The following is a 16,592-nucleotide window of genomic DNA, read 5'->3' on the forward strand; positions in this document are numbered from 1 at the left end:
CTCTACGAGTATTTTGGAATCCAGGTTTCCTTATCTGAGGCTTCCCTGGTGGCTCAGATGGTAAAGCATCTGCCTGCAATGCAGGAGACCTGGGTTTGATCCCTGGGTCAGGAAGATACCCTGGAGAGGGAAATGGCAACCCACTCCAGTACTCTTGCCCGTAAAATGCCATGGACAGAGGAGCCTGGTAGGCTACAGTCCAGGGGTCACAAAGAGTAGGACACGACTGAGCGACTTCACTTTCTTTCTTTCTTTCCTTATCTAGAATTCTCAGACTGTTAAGACTTTTATTCCTAGATATGATAGTTGGGGTTTATGTGTTTCTTTTCAGGATTCTTTTCCCCCAGAAACATTTTATTTATTTCTTTGTTTTTTTAGCTTTTTGTTCTATATTGGTGTATAGCTGATTAACAATGTTTTGATAGTTTCGGGTGGATAGCAAAGGAACTCAGCCACACATACACATGTGTCCATTCTCCCCCAAAACCTCCCCTTCCATCCAGGCTACCACATAACATTGAGCAGAGTTCCCTGTGCTACACGGTAGGATCTTTTTAGGATTTCTTTTTAAGTTTAATAAAAATTATGCCTTAGTCTATGATTAGGATACATGGGCTACTGCTTAGTAAGTATAAATTGTGTTGGAAGACCAAAAACCTTTAAAAACTGGGAGCTCATAGAAGAAAGCAAGAGTCACTGGTCAACCTTTTGTTTAAAAAAAAAATATTGGGGAGATGTGGCATGACATCTTCTTAACAAGGACCCTTGTGACCTTGTCTAAATCCAGCTCTCTTACCCTCTAAGGTTCTAGCTGATGGGTCTGGCGTGGTCAGAAATGTCAATGGATTGAATGCAAGGCGTGACCCAGGTAAAGCCTCACCAGCTGCCAAGATGTGGAGCTCTCAGTGAACAGGCAGGGGATTCGGGTAGAATTTCATGTCCCCTTCCAGGGTGGAGGCTTCCAGGCCTTTAAGGTGGACCCAACTGCTGTGCTTGTGGGAGAGGAAAAGTGGAGGAGTGAAGGGTCAAGAGCACGGGGGCCCAGAGAGTGAGTGAGGCCGGCCCTTCATGCAGTGATCCTCCCACTGATGACCTCTTCCTGGAGGACAAGAGAAAAGGAAGCAAACAGACAGAAGTGTTTCCTTCTCGGCTCCTTCTGGTAGGCTGAATACCCATCCCGCTAATACATCCAGGTCCTAATCCCCAGGATCTGTTAATCATCCTAGCTTATCCATATGAAAGTGAAAGTTGCTCAGTCGTGTCCAGCTCTTTGAGCCCCCGTGGACTATACAGTCCATGGAATTCTCCAGGCCAGACTATCCAGATGGGCCCAGTGCAAGTACAAAGCCCCTTATCAGAGGGAGACAGGAGGGCCAGGGTCGGGGAGGATGACCACGGATGCAGAGGTCAGAGTGGCGCAGCCTCGTGCCAGCAAATGCAGGTGGCTTCTTAAAGCTGGGAGAGCAGGGAACGGGGTCCTCCCTAGAGATCCCACAGAGAGCCGGTCCTGCTGACACCTCGACTTCAGCCCAGTGAGACTGAGTTGGGGCTTCTGACCTCAAGGACAGTAGAAGAGTTCCTGGCAGTACTCATAATTGTCATAGAGCTATTTTTTTTTCAGTTAAAAAATTAATACTTGAATACAGTCCACACTTGAAAGATAGAAAAGGGCATATAATGCAAAGAGACTCACTCTCCTATCTCCCGTCTACCGGTTTCTTCCCCTCTCTAAAAGGAGCTGCAGGTAACCGCTTCCTTGTGGATACTTCCAGGGGACTCTGTACGTGCACAAGCAGTATGTACAGAGACGCACGCTCTGTGTAAACGGTAGTGTGTTATCCACAGTATTGAGCACTTTCTTTCTCACTTCATATTATCATGGAGCTCGTTCTGTTTCAGAAAGTACAGGATTGATTCTTGTTTTTAATGGCAGCATTGATTTCTTTTGTATGGAGGTGTCATCATTTTCACAACCTGTCATTTAGTGATAGACATTTGGGTTGTTTCCAATCTCCTTCCAGTTCAAACAATAGTACTGTGAATAACCTACTAATAGTGCATTTTGGGCATGTGTAAGACACCCATGGGAGAAGGCAATGGCACCCACTCCAGTACTCTTGCCTGGAAAATCCCATGGATGGAGGAGCCTGGAAGGCTGCAATCCATGGGGTTGCTAAGAGTCGGACACGATTGAGAGACTTCACTTTCACTTTTCACTTTCATGCATTGGAGAAGGAAATGGCAACCCACTCCAGTGTTCTTGCCTGGAGAATCCCAGGGATGGCGGAGCCTGGCGGGCTGCCGTCTATGGGGTCTCAGAGTCAGATATGACTGAAGCGACTTAGCAGCAGCAAGATACCCATGGGGCTTCCCTGGTGGCTCAGTGGTAAAGAACCTGCCTGCCAATGCAGGAGGCAAGGGTTCAATCCCTGGGTTGGGAAGAACCCCTAGAGAAGGAAATTGCTACCCATTCCAGTATTCTTGCCTGGAAAATTCCAAGGACAGAAGAGTCTGGTGGGCTACAGTCCATGGGTTCAAAAAAAGTTACGAATGACTTAGCAACTGAACAACAAGATACCCATGGGATAGAATGTAGAAGAGGGATGACTCTGCCAAAAGTCAGATGAACTTTCTTATCTAGCTAGAGACTTTATTGCCAAAGTACCTATATCACAGATTGTACTGATTCACACTCCCAGCAGCAATGATGGAAAATTTGCCTGTTTCCCATTCCCTGGCAACACAGTATGTCATCTCATCTCCTTCAGCTTGACAGGTGAAAACTTGGAGATCTTGGTCAGCTTTGCAAATGCAGTCTGGAGGAGTACTGGCTCTTGGGGTGAGTCACCAGTGTCCAAGCCTGGAAGGCCTCCTCCCTCGTGTCCTCAGCAGCTGCCCCCCGTCCCCAGCCTCAGCCAGGGGGTCTCTGAAGCCAGACCAGCACCGCCTCTTCCCCAGGTGGCCCTCGGCAGTACTGGAGGAGCTGGTGTGAGAAGCTGGCTTCTCCAGCTCCTTCTTGAACAGCATCCTTTATGGCTGCACATCAGGGAGGAACTTGCAGCTGAGAAAGGGGAGTCTGGGGCATCCGGGGACAGGCCAGCCGCAGCGAGAGGCAGCATGTTCCTGCAACCCCGAGAAGTCTAAAGATGAAGGCATGACTGCATTTTCAGGACACATTAAAGTCATGCCTCATGATTGCTCTGTGTTTGACACTTATCAGGCCTCTCTGGGTAATCTGAATAACAACTTTTTATAAGGGGAAGTCATCCAGCCACTCAAACAAAAAACATACAGGTCCCCTTGCTGTATGGGGGACCTCTCCTCCCCCACTGAACCTGCCTCTGTGTCTGGTCTCCCTGAAGCAGGTTGATTTCACAAAGAGTATAATCAGCCCACACTCAGTCTCTGGTTAAAAGGCATTATTAATTTTAGATTTTCTTTCTTTCAAAAGCTTCTTATTTACCAAATAGCTCCCTACACGTTTCTATGACACTAAAATCAGTGTGGAAGGAGGGATGGAATACAGCCTGGGGATGTGGGTACTGAGACAGGACTGGGAGAGCAGAAACTGGAGTTTGGGGTCTAATTGAATATTTATTTATTTGTTTATTTATGTTTGGGTACAGCATGTGGCTTGCAGGCTGTTAGTTTCCTGACCAGGGGTCGAACCTGTGGCCCTTGCAGTGGAAGCTGGGAGACTTAATCGCTGGACTGCCAGGAAAGTCCTCTTACCAGATATTTAGTCTCTGGAAAACTAAGTGACTCTCTCAATGCAGCTGGGGTTTAAATCACGCAATGCGGGCGATGCTCTTTGTACGTAGTATTCTGGTCATCCTTCTTTTCCTTCTAGTTTCTGCTGTTGCAGCTTGTGTTGTTATGAAGTCCATCGGGAGAAATATCTGGCCAGATGGTCAGCAACAGGAACAGGAAGCTTGTTAGTTTTCTAATTCTCCTTCCAGCTTGGATCCTCCCCTATGATATCCATCATGGTGGCTTGCCTAGGATTGCTCAGAGTTGGTGGAGGGAGAGCTGAGTTTGCCCATTTCTATGCGTGTGTGTGTTCAGTCATGCTGGACTCTGTGACCCCATAGACTGTAGCCTGCCAGTCTCCTCTATCCCTGGGATTTTTCAGGCAAGAGTACTAGAATGGGTTGCTGTTTCCTTCTCCAGGGATCTTCCCGACCCAGGGATTGAACTTGAGTCTGCTGTGTCTCCTGCATTCGCAGGAGGTGGGTTCCTTACCATTGAGCCACCTAGGAAACCCTGTATCTGGCACCTTGCAAATAGAATCGTAGGGAGATGGTAGCCATCTCCCCAAACAGACCCCACCATTAGGAGATGATATGTGAGACGTCAGTTAAAAACCAGAGTTGTTGTGCTCGCTTCGGCAGCACATATACTAAAATTGGAATGATACAGGGAAGATTAGCATGGCCCCTGCGCAAGGATGACACGCAAATTCGTGAAGCGTTCCATATTTTTAAGGATGAACTAAGGTATCTATCAGGATTATTTTTGTGTTCTGGTTAATAAACAATTGAAACGAATTGGGAAAAAAAAAAAAAAAAAAAAAAAAACCAGAGTTGTCAAGAAGTGTAGCAAACTCCTCAGTTGAAAATGAGAGAAAACAGAGGTGAGATTGGGTGAAGCAGTTGCAATTTCTTCCTCCTCCATTTCTCCAGTTGAAAATCCTGCCCCGTGGTTGACTTGTGTGGGCTGCTGACCAGCTGGACAAAGAAGGAACTGCCATGTGAATTTAAACGTCGTCTTAAAGGAATAACAGTCACTCTACTTTTAATGTCTCCATTAAAAATGAGTGGGTCATATTGTTGGCCTTTTCCCCAGTGACCACGAAAATTGCTCTGATTTATAAGAGAAAACATCTCCGCTCCCTAGACTTTGTTCTGAGCGGGCAATGAAATTAGCTTTCAAGGACCGGCTGTGTCCATGCTGTCGTATTGTTTCCTGTGTGGAGTCGGGGTGGGTGCAAGGCACGTTACCAGACGCCGATCCTATTCAGTGGGCAGTGTCAGCCCAAAGCTCTGCTTAATGCCGTATCAGAAATGCCTAAGAGCATGGAGTCTCAAAGACAGTACAGATGAACTTATTTACAGCACCGAAACAGACTCACAGACAGAGAAAACAGTCATGGTCATCAAAGGGGAAAGGGGAATAAATTAGGAGTATGAGGTTAACATGAGGTGGTTGGATGGCCTCACTGACTCAATGGACATGAGTTTGAGCAAACTTCGGGAGATGGTGAAGGACAGGGAAGCCCGGCGTGCTGCAGTCCATGGGGTCACAAAGAGTCAGACCCTACTTAGCAACTAAACAACAACATGGGGCTAATAGATACATGCCATCATACCTAAAATAGATAACCAAAAGGCCCTACTATATAGCAGAAGGGGACTATATTTAATATCTTATAATAATCTATAATGGAAAAGACTCTCTCTCTCTATATATATATACATATATATGTATGTAACTGAATAACTTTGCTGTACACCTGAAACTTACACAATATTATAAACCAACTATACTTTAATTAAAAAATGTGCAAGGACATGGTAAGGCTATGCACAAAATAAATACAAATGGCTAATAAAGAAGAGAATTCACCCTCTCCAGATATCCAAGTGTGCGAATCAGAACACCAAAATTCTTCTTTGTCTCCTAATTGTTCTTGTCTTCAAGTTGTTGAAGCTGTTTGGAAAATAATGTTCAATACTGGTGAGGTGTAAGGATAGCTATAATAGCATTAAAAAAAATAATAACATAAATACCAGGGTCTTTACTATGAGCTAGTGCTAATTTTTTTTTTTTTTCAAATAACAACTCATTTCATTCTCACTGCAATTCTGTGGGGTGGATAGTGTTATTGTTGACATAGTGAGCTTGAAGAAACAGCATGGAGGGGTTTTGTGACCTACCTAAGTTCACACAGGTACGAAGAGGGGGCCAGTGCCTCCCAGTAAAGCCTTTGGAGTCACTGACCTCTTAACTTTGGATCTCGAAGTCTTCGACTTTGCAGAGAACTTGTTTGGAAAAGTATCTCTCCATCCTAGGGCTGCAGAGAAAGCAGAAGGAGAACTGGATTAAGAATCAAACATTAATAGCACCATTCCCACATCTATGGACTTGGGCACATTATGCAACCTCTCTGAGTTTTGATTTCTCTCCTGGAACAATGGGGATGATGTTACTCCAAAGAGAAGTGAGATCAAATGCAATAATCTAGGCACGTGAAAGCCTTTTGCTAACCCTAGAGTCCTGGGCAAGATACTAAAGCAGAGACTCAGCAGCCTGCTCTTCTGGAACTCCATTAATTAAGCAAGAATGCCTGTGTGTTTGAGGAAGAAAGATCTCAGAGGGTCCATTTAGCCTGTCAAAATCACAAGATTGAGTAAACTTTGGCAAATTGTCCCGAAAATGCTTTAACATACGCTAAGCTCTTTGCAAGAGCATTCTCATCTGTCTCTAGGAACCCATCCAGGTTTAACATGCTTTGATTCTATTTTTTCAGAGTTTATTATTATCTGGAGGATTCCATGAAAGGCAAGTAACTCTGAAAGCCACACTGTATCAAATGAATTTTCCTTTAGGTGAGCTGCCTTACAGCAATAAAATGGCTCCTTCGAGACGGTGAACCACAGCGGGTACTTGGCTTGTAAGCACCTGCGTTTTTGCCTAAGAATCTGACAACCAGCTGAGCCATTTCCAACCATTTCAAACAAAGGGAATTTGTCCATTGCTTGGCTCTGTCTCCCCTATTGGAAGGGAGGCCCGATGATGAGAAGTTCAAGCACATGGATCAGCCTCTATAGAACAAATAGATGATGTGGTTAAACTTTATGTGCCACGTACAACCAAAATTTAGAGCTGATTGAGATGGAAGTGCATGTTTATACTGAGTTGTTAAAAAGGACCTAGAAGGTCAAAGCTCAAGTACATTAAAAAGAATGAAATAATGCCATTTTGTAGCAACATGGATAGACCTCGAGATTGTCATCCTGAGTGAAGTTAGTCAGAGAGGGAGAAATATTGTATGACACCCCTTATATATGGAATCTAAAATGAGATGATGCAAAATGAACTTATTTCCAAAACAGAAACAGACTCATAGACTTAGAGAATGAATTTATGGTTGCTGGGGATCAGGGAAGATAGGGGGAAGTGATAGGGAGTTTAGGATTGACATGTACACACTGTTATGTTTAAAATGGATAACCAACAGGGACCTACTGTACAGCACAGAGGACTCTGCTCAATGGGCAGCCTGAATGGAGGGATTTGGGGGGAGAATGGATACATGTATTTGTATGGCTGAGTCTTTTCGCAGTTCACCTGAAACTATCACAGCATTGTTAATTGGCTATACCCCAGTACAAAATACCTTAAAAAAAAAAAGTTCATGTGGGTTGGTTGTTATTAGACTTTGGAGGAAGGGTCACAGAACTGTCAAGAACTTGATAAAAAGAGAGGAACTCTCCAGAAAAAAGCATGTCCCCATGTCCGCATAAAAGTTTGTGTGCAACTTCAGGAGCCTCCAGATTAAGAATCTCTGATGGAAAAAGAGGAAGAGAGAGAGAGTTGGAGAATAAAAGAAACACACTAAAATCTCGACTTATGTTTTCTGCTTGAGCCTAGCAGTTAGTCCTGGACTTTACGGTACATCCAGGTGGGACAATAGAGTTCTCAGGACCCTGTGCCAAATGAAAATGTTGGGGAGGGGACGCTCACTCAGAAGTTATTGGAACTTTGAGACGGTGATGGCAGAAGATCCTTCTGCACAGGGTACACACTTGGGAGCTGGCTCTGGGCCCGGGAGGCAAAGAGGCCAGGTGGGCTCTTCCAGTCTGTTTTGGAAAGCACAGCCTTGTAACATGCAATCTCCTGCGTTAAGAAAATTTTGTGTTAGTTTTTATTATTCTTTTAAAATTTCTATTTATTTACTTTCTGGCTGCACGGGGTCTTCGTTGATGGGTGCTAGCATTCTCTAGCTGTGGCAAGCAGGGACTACTCTTCATGGTAAGGGCTACTCTTCACTGTGGGGGCTACTTCTCATTGCGGGCTTCCCACTGTGGTGGCTCCTCTCAGCGCACGGGCGCTAGGCACATGGCCTTCAGCGGTTGTGGTGCACGGGCTTAGCTGCCCCACAGCCTGTGGAATCTTCCCGGACTGGGGATCAAGCCTGTGTCCCCTGCATTGATAGGTGGATTCTTATCCACTGAACCACCAGGGAAGCCCTATAATTTTCTTTTAAACTTCAACATGACCTTCATATTTATGGTGGATAAACAAACAAAAAGCAATTAGAAACAACAACAACAACAAATCCAACAAAAGCCATCTCTTTCCCCTCTTAGGTCAATGTTAGCGAGAGGTGCGGCAACTCCCTCTGCAGGAGACAGCTGTGGGTGGGCTGGCAGAAAACGTACTGTCTCTATGTCTGATGCAGGATACAGCATGCTTGGGGCTGGTGCACAGGGATGACCCAGAGAGATGTTATGGGGAGGGAGGTGGGAGGGGTGTTCATGTTTGGGAACGCATGTACACCCGTGGTGGATTCATGTCAATGTATGGCAAAACCAATACAGTATTGTAAAGTAAAATAAAGTAAAAAAAAAAAAAAGAAAAGAAAAGAAAAGAAAACGTACTGTCTGGCAGCATGCCAAAAACCCTGGCCGGGGGCTCTACCGGGCCAGCTGCCCTGGGGTATCTGAGAGGCATCACCTTCAAAGGCTGATGCTTTTGAAGTGTGACTCCTTTAACAGGTTTATATTTAGCAGAGTATTACATATGCGTGGTGTAAACAAATGAACATTTCCCAATGATGTCTATGAAAAAAAAACAAACAGCTGTCCCTTAACCTCCTACCCTCTATCTTTCACCCTTCTTCCCAGGCCTTTCAGCTCTTGAGCTATTTCTTGTGGTTTTTACCAACACTTTTCTAGATAAGATGCCTATCTGCAATTTCTAGGTTTATCAGTTTTCATCATTATCTGCTGACTTCTGGAAATAGACATTGGTTATTTGTAGAGTCTCGACTTTTTTTGAACACTCCTTGTATTCTGATCATTTCCTGTGTTCCCAGGATAGAAGCCATAAAAATTGTGTTCTCAGCCTCCCTTACAGCTGGGGTGTAGAAATGTAATTGAGGCTTCATCAGGCAGATGCACCTGCCCCAGTTTTGATTCAGAAATGAGTGCATGGGGAAAGGGGCCTGTGGGGGAAGACGTCTTCTGGCGCCCGTGCTGGTGGAGGGTCTGGCTTTTGTGAGTCTCTGATGCATGGTCCTTAGTGTCAGAGGTGTCACGTGCGGGTTGCAGCATGGGGACCAGGCGCTGGAGACAGTAAGACGTCCACCAGTGCAGCCCATGGTGAGTCAGGTGTCGTTCCTGGAGATGCTGGAATGCTGCCTGATTTGACAGCCTCATTCCCAGCTTTATCAAGTCAGAGAGGAGTCCGCTGCTTGCAAGCAGGAGCCTTGACTTACACACTGGGTGGATGACACTGTGGCTCTGTCACCCTGCTCTGTATCTCCCATTACGGTCCCATCAGCATTTTTGGTTAAACCAGTCTTCAGTGTTTATATAATTATTGTTGCTCAGTCACTAAGTTGTGTCCGACTCTTTGCAACCCCATGGACTGCAGCACACTGGCCTTCCTTGTCCTTCACTGTCTCCCAGAGTTTGTTCAAATTCATGTCCACTGAATTGGTGATGCTATCTAATAATCTCATCCTCTGCCAGCCTCTTCTTCTTTTGCCTTCAATCTTTCCCAGCATCAGGGTCTTTTCCAATGATTCAGCTCTTTGCATCAAGTGGCCAAAGTATTTGAGCTTCAGCTTCAGCATCAGTCCTTCCAATGAATATTCAAGGTTGATTTCCTTTAGGATTGACTGGTTGATCTCCCTGCAGTCTAAGGGACTCTCAAGAGTCTTCTCTAGCACCACAAGTCTGAAAACATCAGTTCTTTGTTGCTCATAATTAGGACCCTATAAATGTTGCTTATTGCTGAGCCAGGTAGCATATTCTGTATAATAGGATGTTAAAACTGAGACCTCCATTTTTTTTCTCTCTCAGTTTAGGTTGAATCTCCAAGATGACAGATGCTGCTGATTCTCATATTCCAAAGTGAGGCCTAAAACTGCCTGAGCAGGACTTACAATGGAGAATCCAATAATTGAATTCTGTCCTTAGATGGCCACCAAGCTCTAGCCTATAAAGAAAGGCTGTAAAACACCAGGGGACTGCAGATCGGATGAGTAGTTTTGGAGAGAGCTGTCACAGTGCTGAGGATCCTAACACCAAAACTCTCCCATCCAGATACTAACATACACAGGAGGGGGTGTGAGACACTTCAGCCTAGGGAAAGGGGTTTCAGTGGGTCCCCTCAGAACCTGATCTGAATCTCGAAGAGCTCAAGGGGACTTAGTTGCTGGTGTCTGAGTCACTCCTGGAAAATCTAAAAGTTAGACCTGTGGCTATGATAGTAGAGACAATAGAGGTGGCAACTGATATTTTAGTTGGGTACAGAGTGCTAGGTTGAAGTACATTTTTATAAATAATTCTAAAGTTAACATTATCTGTTTTCTAGCTTCCAGAGATGATATTGAGAAGTAAGGTGCCATCCTAAGTTTACCCCTTAGTATGTTATCTGATCCCCCACTTCAGTCTCTAAAAACTTTAATATTTTTCTCTCTCTCTGGAGTCTGAAATTTCATGAGGGCATGTACTAAGAACTCAGGGAGGCTTTTCACTTTAGGAACCAATTTCCTTAAGATTTGAGGAAAATATCCTGCACTCTGTTTGTATTTATTATTAAGTCTTTATTTTATTATTATTTTTTAAAGAGCTGTTTAAGGTTCACAGCAAAATTGAGGCAAATGTATAGAGATTTCCTGTGTACACTCAGCCCCCAACATGCACAACCTCCTCCATGATTGACATTCCCCAGAATGGTACATTTATCACAGGTGATGAACCTACATCATTATCTTCTGAAGTTTAAAGCTTACTTTAAGGCTCACTCTTGGTGTTGGAATTCTGTGTGTTGGACAAATGTATAATGACACGTGTCCACCACGATGGTCTCATAAAGAGTATTTTCACTGCCCTAAAAGTTCTTTGTGTTTCACCTATGAATGTCATATATTTGGAATTGTATACTATGCAGCCTTTTCAGATTGGTTTCTTTCACTTAGTAAAATGTACTTTTTAAAATAATATTTTTCCTCTTTATTTTCTCTATTTCTTCTTTCTGGAACTGTTCTTGGTAGGATTTTAGACCTCCTGGATTGATCCTCTATGTTTTCTCTTTTTTTAAATAAAAATGCTTGTTTGTTTGTTTATTGGGCTGTGCCTGGTCTTAGTTGTGGCATGTGGGATCTGGTTCCCTGACCAGGGATCCAGTCTGGGCCCTTGCACTGGAAGAACAGAGTCTTAGCCACTGAACCAACAGGGAAGTCCCAATATTTTACATTTGTAGTCTTTTTTTACGACTCTCTGAAAGAGTTTCTTAATGTTGTTTTCCACCTGTATTTTGAGAGTATTTTTAAAACTTTTTATTACATTAAAAAATTTTCAAGAAAACAGAATGGAAGTTACTAAAAAAAACCCCAATTATCGTATATTCCAGAAATTCAACTTCTAGTGTATACTCAAAATAATTGAAGCAAGGTCTTGATAAGCATCTATGTATCCATGTTCACAGCAGCCTTATTCACAATGACCAGTTGCTGAAAGCAACCCAAGGGTTCACCAATGGATACACGAATAAGCAAGTGGTAGTACAGGCAGGGAGCAGGCGATGGCCCCACTCCAGTGCTCCTGCCTGGAGAACCCCGTGGGCGCAGGAGCCTGGCGGCTGCAGTCCACAGGGTCGCGAAGAGTCAGACACCACTGAGCGACTTCCCTTTCACTTTTCACTTTCCTGCACTGGAGAAGGAAATGGCAACCCACTCCAGTGTTCTTGCCTGGAGAATCCCAAGAACGGGGGAGCCTGGTGGGCTGCCGTCTATGGGGTCGCACAGAGTCGGACACGACTGAAGCGACTTAGCAGCAGCAGTATAGGCATACAATGGAATATTACTCAGCCTTAAAAAGGAAGAAAATTCTGACCTGTGCCACAACATGTTTGAGCCTTGAGAACATTATACCAAGTGAAAGTAACCAGTTGCCAAAAGGCAAATACTGTAGGATTCCACTTCTAGGAGAGAGCCAGAGTAGTCAAATTTAGAGAGACAGAAAGTAGAATGGTAGTTGCTGGGGACCGGGGACAGAATGGAGAATTATTCTTTAATGGGAACAGTAAATAATGCTGCAGATACTTCAATTTTGCCAAACAAAAAGAGTTCTAGAGATAGATGGATTGTGGTAGTAGTCGCCCAACAATTTGACTTGATGCCACTGAACAGTACACTTAAGATGGTAAATTTTGTGTTATGTGTGTTTCCACAAAAACATTTTCTGAGAGCTCTTCTATTCTCTGTTTACAAAGTGTCTTGGGCTTGTGGCATGAGTTTAAAATATTATCTTTCTCAGGAATGTTCTTCTTCTCCTGTGGAAGTATTTGTGTGTGTGTGTGTGTGTGTGTGTGTTTAAATACCTTTTTTCTGTTTCTAATAGTATGTCTAGAACTCAGGGTTTCTTTATTCCTAGTTTGTTTGTTTTGGTATTTGTCTTTGATGTTGAGACTGTTTCTCAAACCCCAGGCAATACTCAGCTTTCTCTTCATATATGACTGATGCAACGGAGAGTTGAGTGGAGGTCTTCTGTGTGAGGAGGGACTCTATGATGGCCAGTTTCACTGTAGAGTCAGGGGATACTATGGCAGCCTCTTTAATTGGGAATCTCAAAACATCCATCTCTGGAGGTCTTAATTCTGGGGCTCTTTCTTCAGAATCTCAAGAGCAAAGTTTAACTGCCTTCCAGGGTTTTGAGAATGAGTAGGAGAAGTGTACAAGAATTCCACCACTTTGCAAATAGTCTTCTGAGTGGTTCCATATTTTTCAACCCCATTTCTCCACTTCCCTCTTGGTTCTCTCCCAACTTAGTTCCCTCAGTTGAGAACCTCTTTGGTTCAGTTTCTTTAGAGAACAAACTTCCCACCTCAGGTCTAGGAGGCAAGGATGGAGAAAAAAACGAAGATTCAGTTATCTTGTGTACACTTTTAAACAGTCCTTCTCTTTCAGCCTTGAGACCAGCTCTTACTTCCTGTGTACGTGGTATCTTCATTTCCGGGGCTTTCCCACAGTTCCATGGGATGGGGACCGGCTTGCTTCTCTCTCTCTTCCGCTGAGATTTCTTCAGTTCTGCTAGTCACTTACCACCTCTCTATCTACTTGGTAATCTAACTCGGCTCCTGCACTGTTATTTTTATCCTTGTGGTCTTACGATAAAAAATTTCCTCTACTGTCATTTTTATAGAGTTTGAGGAGGAAGAGGAGAAAAACAGGCAAGGCTCATCTGTTTAACTGGGAGTCACAACTGTTGACTTAACGAAAAGGTCCACACAACGAGAGAAATGTCATGCTTGCTCTGACTCATCAACTTGGGTTCATCACACCCCATTTCACAGAAACTGGGCACCTTCATTCAAATCCTGGGTCAAACTTACAAAATAAGCCATGCATTTGAGTGGCCAGCAGATCTTGTGGCATCTGCGATGACAGGTCCTGCTGAGTTAGGAGTCTGCCCTGAAGTTTTCATCCTGCTTAGTTAGCTTTCCTTCTCTTTATCCTCAGTCCAAAACTTCTGTATGTAGTAAAATGTTTCCTAGGGTATGGCTGGCTATATACACATACCTTTTTTGCTTACATTGTTAATATGTCAGCATCATTGGAGGCAACATTTTGTGGCAGAAAGCATTAATTTTCTAGCCAGCATCTGTCCTCTACATTTATATCAACAGAACTCCGATTTTGTTTAAGGCAGTAGCTCCATCTCCCAGTCTTCTTTACAGGTAAGAAAGTTCTGATCAATGAGATGAATGGGACTTCTGGGAAAGCTATTTTAAATGGAATTCATTCAGGTGGCAGCCTTTGCCCTTCCCCTGATTCTTCCAAGACCATGGGCAGGGGGCTGAGGCTGGAGCAGATGTCTTACTGCCATTAGTCAACCAACATGAGGGTCCAAGCCACACAATAAAGACAGCTGATGGCACTGTGGAAACTACCAGGTTAGATATGATTGGCTTGAGAGTGAAACAAGTCAAAGTGTTAGTCACTCAGTCATGTCTGACTCTTTGCAACTCCATGGACTGTAGCCTGCCAGGCTCCTCTGTCCATGGGATTCTCCACGCAAGAATATTGGAGTGGGTTGCCATGCTCTCCTCCAGGCGATCTTCCTGACCCAGGAATCGAACCCAAGTCTTCTGCATTGCAGGAGGATTCTTTACCATTGAGCCCCCAGGGAAGCCTCTGAATTTCTTGTTCTATGAGAAGATAAAACCTTTATATATATTTAAATCGCTTCTTAGTCTTATTTCCAGTTACTTGCAACTGAATGCAGCCCACAATGACACAGATTCCCTCCCTATCTTTAAATATCTTTTGCTGTGAGTCTCAGTGCTGTTATGTGTTCGGAGGAGAGTAAGGTCTATGTTGACCAGATGTTGCTGGTGCCCTGAAAATCGTTTCTCTGTGCTCACCGTTTCTCGGAAACTCCAACCTGGTTTCCATCTGGCCAGCACCTGTGACTCTGCCGCAGGGCTTCCTCCAGCCACTAGGGCCCGTTTACACACAGGGCAGGCTGGAAATATATTCCAGGGAATTAATGTTCCTCTCCTCTTCACATCCAAGAGCAGCCTTCACCCAGTGCCTGAAGGGGTCGGTGTATCAATACCCCGGCTCTGGGGCTTTCCTGGTGGTTCAGCGGTCAAGAATCCACCTGCCAATGCAGGAGAAATGGGTTCGATCCCTGGTTGGGGAAGATCCTACATGCCGAAGAGCAGCTAAGCCCGTGTACCACAACCATGGAGCCTGTGCTTGAGAGCCCGTGTTCCACATGAGAAGCTCCCATAGTGAGAATCCTGCACGCCACAACTAGAAAGGAGCCCCTGCTCACCCTAACTAGAGACAAAGCCCGTGCAGCAACGAAGACCCAGAACAGCCAAGAACAAATAAATAAATGGACAAATGAAATGCACCAGCTCCCTTGCTTCTCTGGCAGAGAACTGAGGCAGGTCTTCACAGACTGCCGGGGCTCCCCTGGGATCCTGGGGGCAAGAGCAAGCTACACGTGCCTGCAGTAGCCACTGACCCGTGGCACATAATTTAGCAGCTTCCTTCCATTTTCTGTCTCATGCCCCCACTCTCCTGCCAGAATTTTCTGGGATCACCTTCCAAAGAAACTACCCACACTAGAATCTCAGTCTCAGGGTCTGCTCCTGGGGGAACCCAAACCAAGATAATGGAATTCTTACCCAGCGTTGCTGTGAGGTCATGGAAGCTAACTGGGGCCAGGAGTTTTTGCACGCCCCTTTGCATGTCCCCAGCTAGTCTCCGCTGCGAAATTCAGGCAGTGGTTCCCCCTAGTGCAGCACCACGGGGCCTCTGGCTGGCAATCTTTTTGGTGATTCTTTCCCTCCTCCACAACTCTCTGTGATCCCAGTGCCCCGTGTGGCCCTGAGAAAGAAGCATCAGTGTGAGGCCTGGGTTGGTGGACCTTCTGAGCAGGTTGTTGTGGGCAGCCAAGAGGACTGGCCACGAAATGCCCAAGTTAGGAGAGGACGTTAACCCTAGCTCTGTAGTTTACAGGTGAACAAAAATGCTCTCAATTCCGGTGAGCTAGGCGTGATTCATCCTAGGTGGCCAGCTTCTTCCTTCTCTGGTTCTCCTACTCAGTGGGGCTCATCTCAGAAGAGAATGTGTGTTCCAAGTAACCTGTGCTGTGACCTGAGTTTGCACTATTCAGAATAAGGAGCCTAGTTGAGGAACATGATTAGATCATAGGTCCTTCTTCCCCACCCCCGCCCCACCCTCACCACCACCAACCCCCCACCCCCGCCAAAGCTCTGATTTAACGTATTCTGCCTAAGGTGGGAGGGAGGCTCAAGAGGGAGGGGACATATCATATTTATAGTGAATTCGTGTTGTTGTACAGCAGAAACTAACCCAACATTGTGAAGCAATTACCCTTCAAAAAAATAAAGTATTCTGCCCCACTGACAGAGATGGATAGGTTCAGAAATTAGTGAGACCCAAAGTTTTGGCCTCAGACGCAATGAAACCCACAGCCGGTCTAGAATATTCCACACTGTATGAAGACAAACTTGTTCCCTTTGACCAAGTCTTAGCAAACTACTGCCCAGAAGCCAAATTGGGCTCAGGGCCTATTTTTATAAGTAAAGTTTCATTGGACACAGCCACACCCATTTGTTTACATGATGGCTGTGGCTTCAGTACTGCGTGGATCTAGGGGACTAGTTGTGACAGAGGCAACGTGAACTGCAAAGCTTATATATTTTCTGTCTGGACCGTACAGAAAAAGTGTGCCGACCCCTGCACTAGGCAACCTCCAGTCTCCCACTCGAAACTGCCCCATCAAGGGGCACACCTGCCATACCTTCTTCTATTTATTTTA

At 44.9% G+C, this 16,592-nt stretch overlaps 1 non-coding gene across 1 annotated transcript; it reads left to right on the forward strand.

Annotated features, from left to right (window-relative positions):
* The first annotated feature begins 4,375 nt into the window (after window positions 1-4,375).
* LOC128057816 (U6 spliceosomal RNA) lies at window positions 4,376-4,482 on the forward strand. The gene has a single exon (XR_008200336.1). It is a non-coding gene; the product is annotated as a U6 spliceosomal RNA (small nuclear RNA).
* The last annotated feature ends 12,110 nt before the right edge of the window (window positions 4,483-16,592 follow it).

The sequence above is a fragment of the Budorcas taxicolor genome, chromosome 1, assembly GCF_023091745.1.
Source record: "Budorcas taxicolor isolate Tak-1 chromosome 1, Takin1.1, whole genome shotgun sequence".
Lineage (NCBI taxonomy): Eukaryota > Metazoa > Chordata > Mammalia > Artiodactyla > Bovidae > Budorcas > Budorcas taxicolor.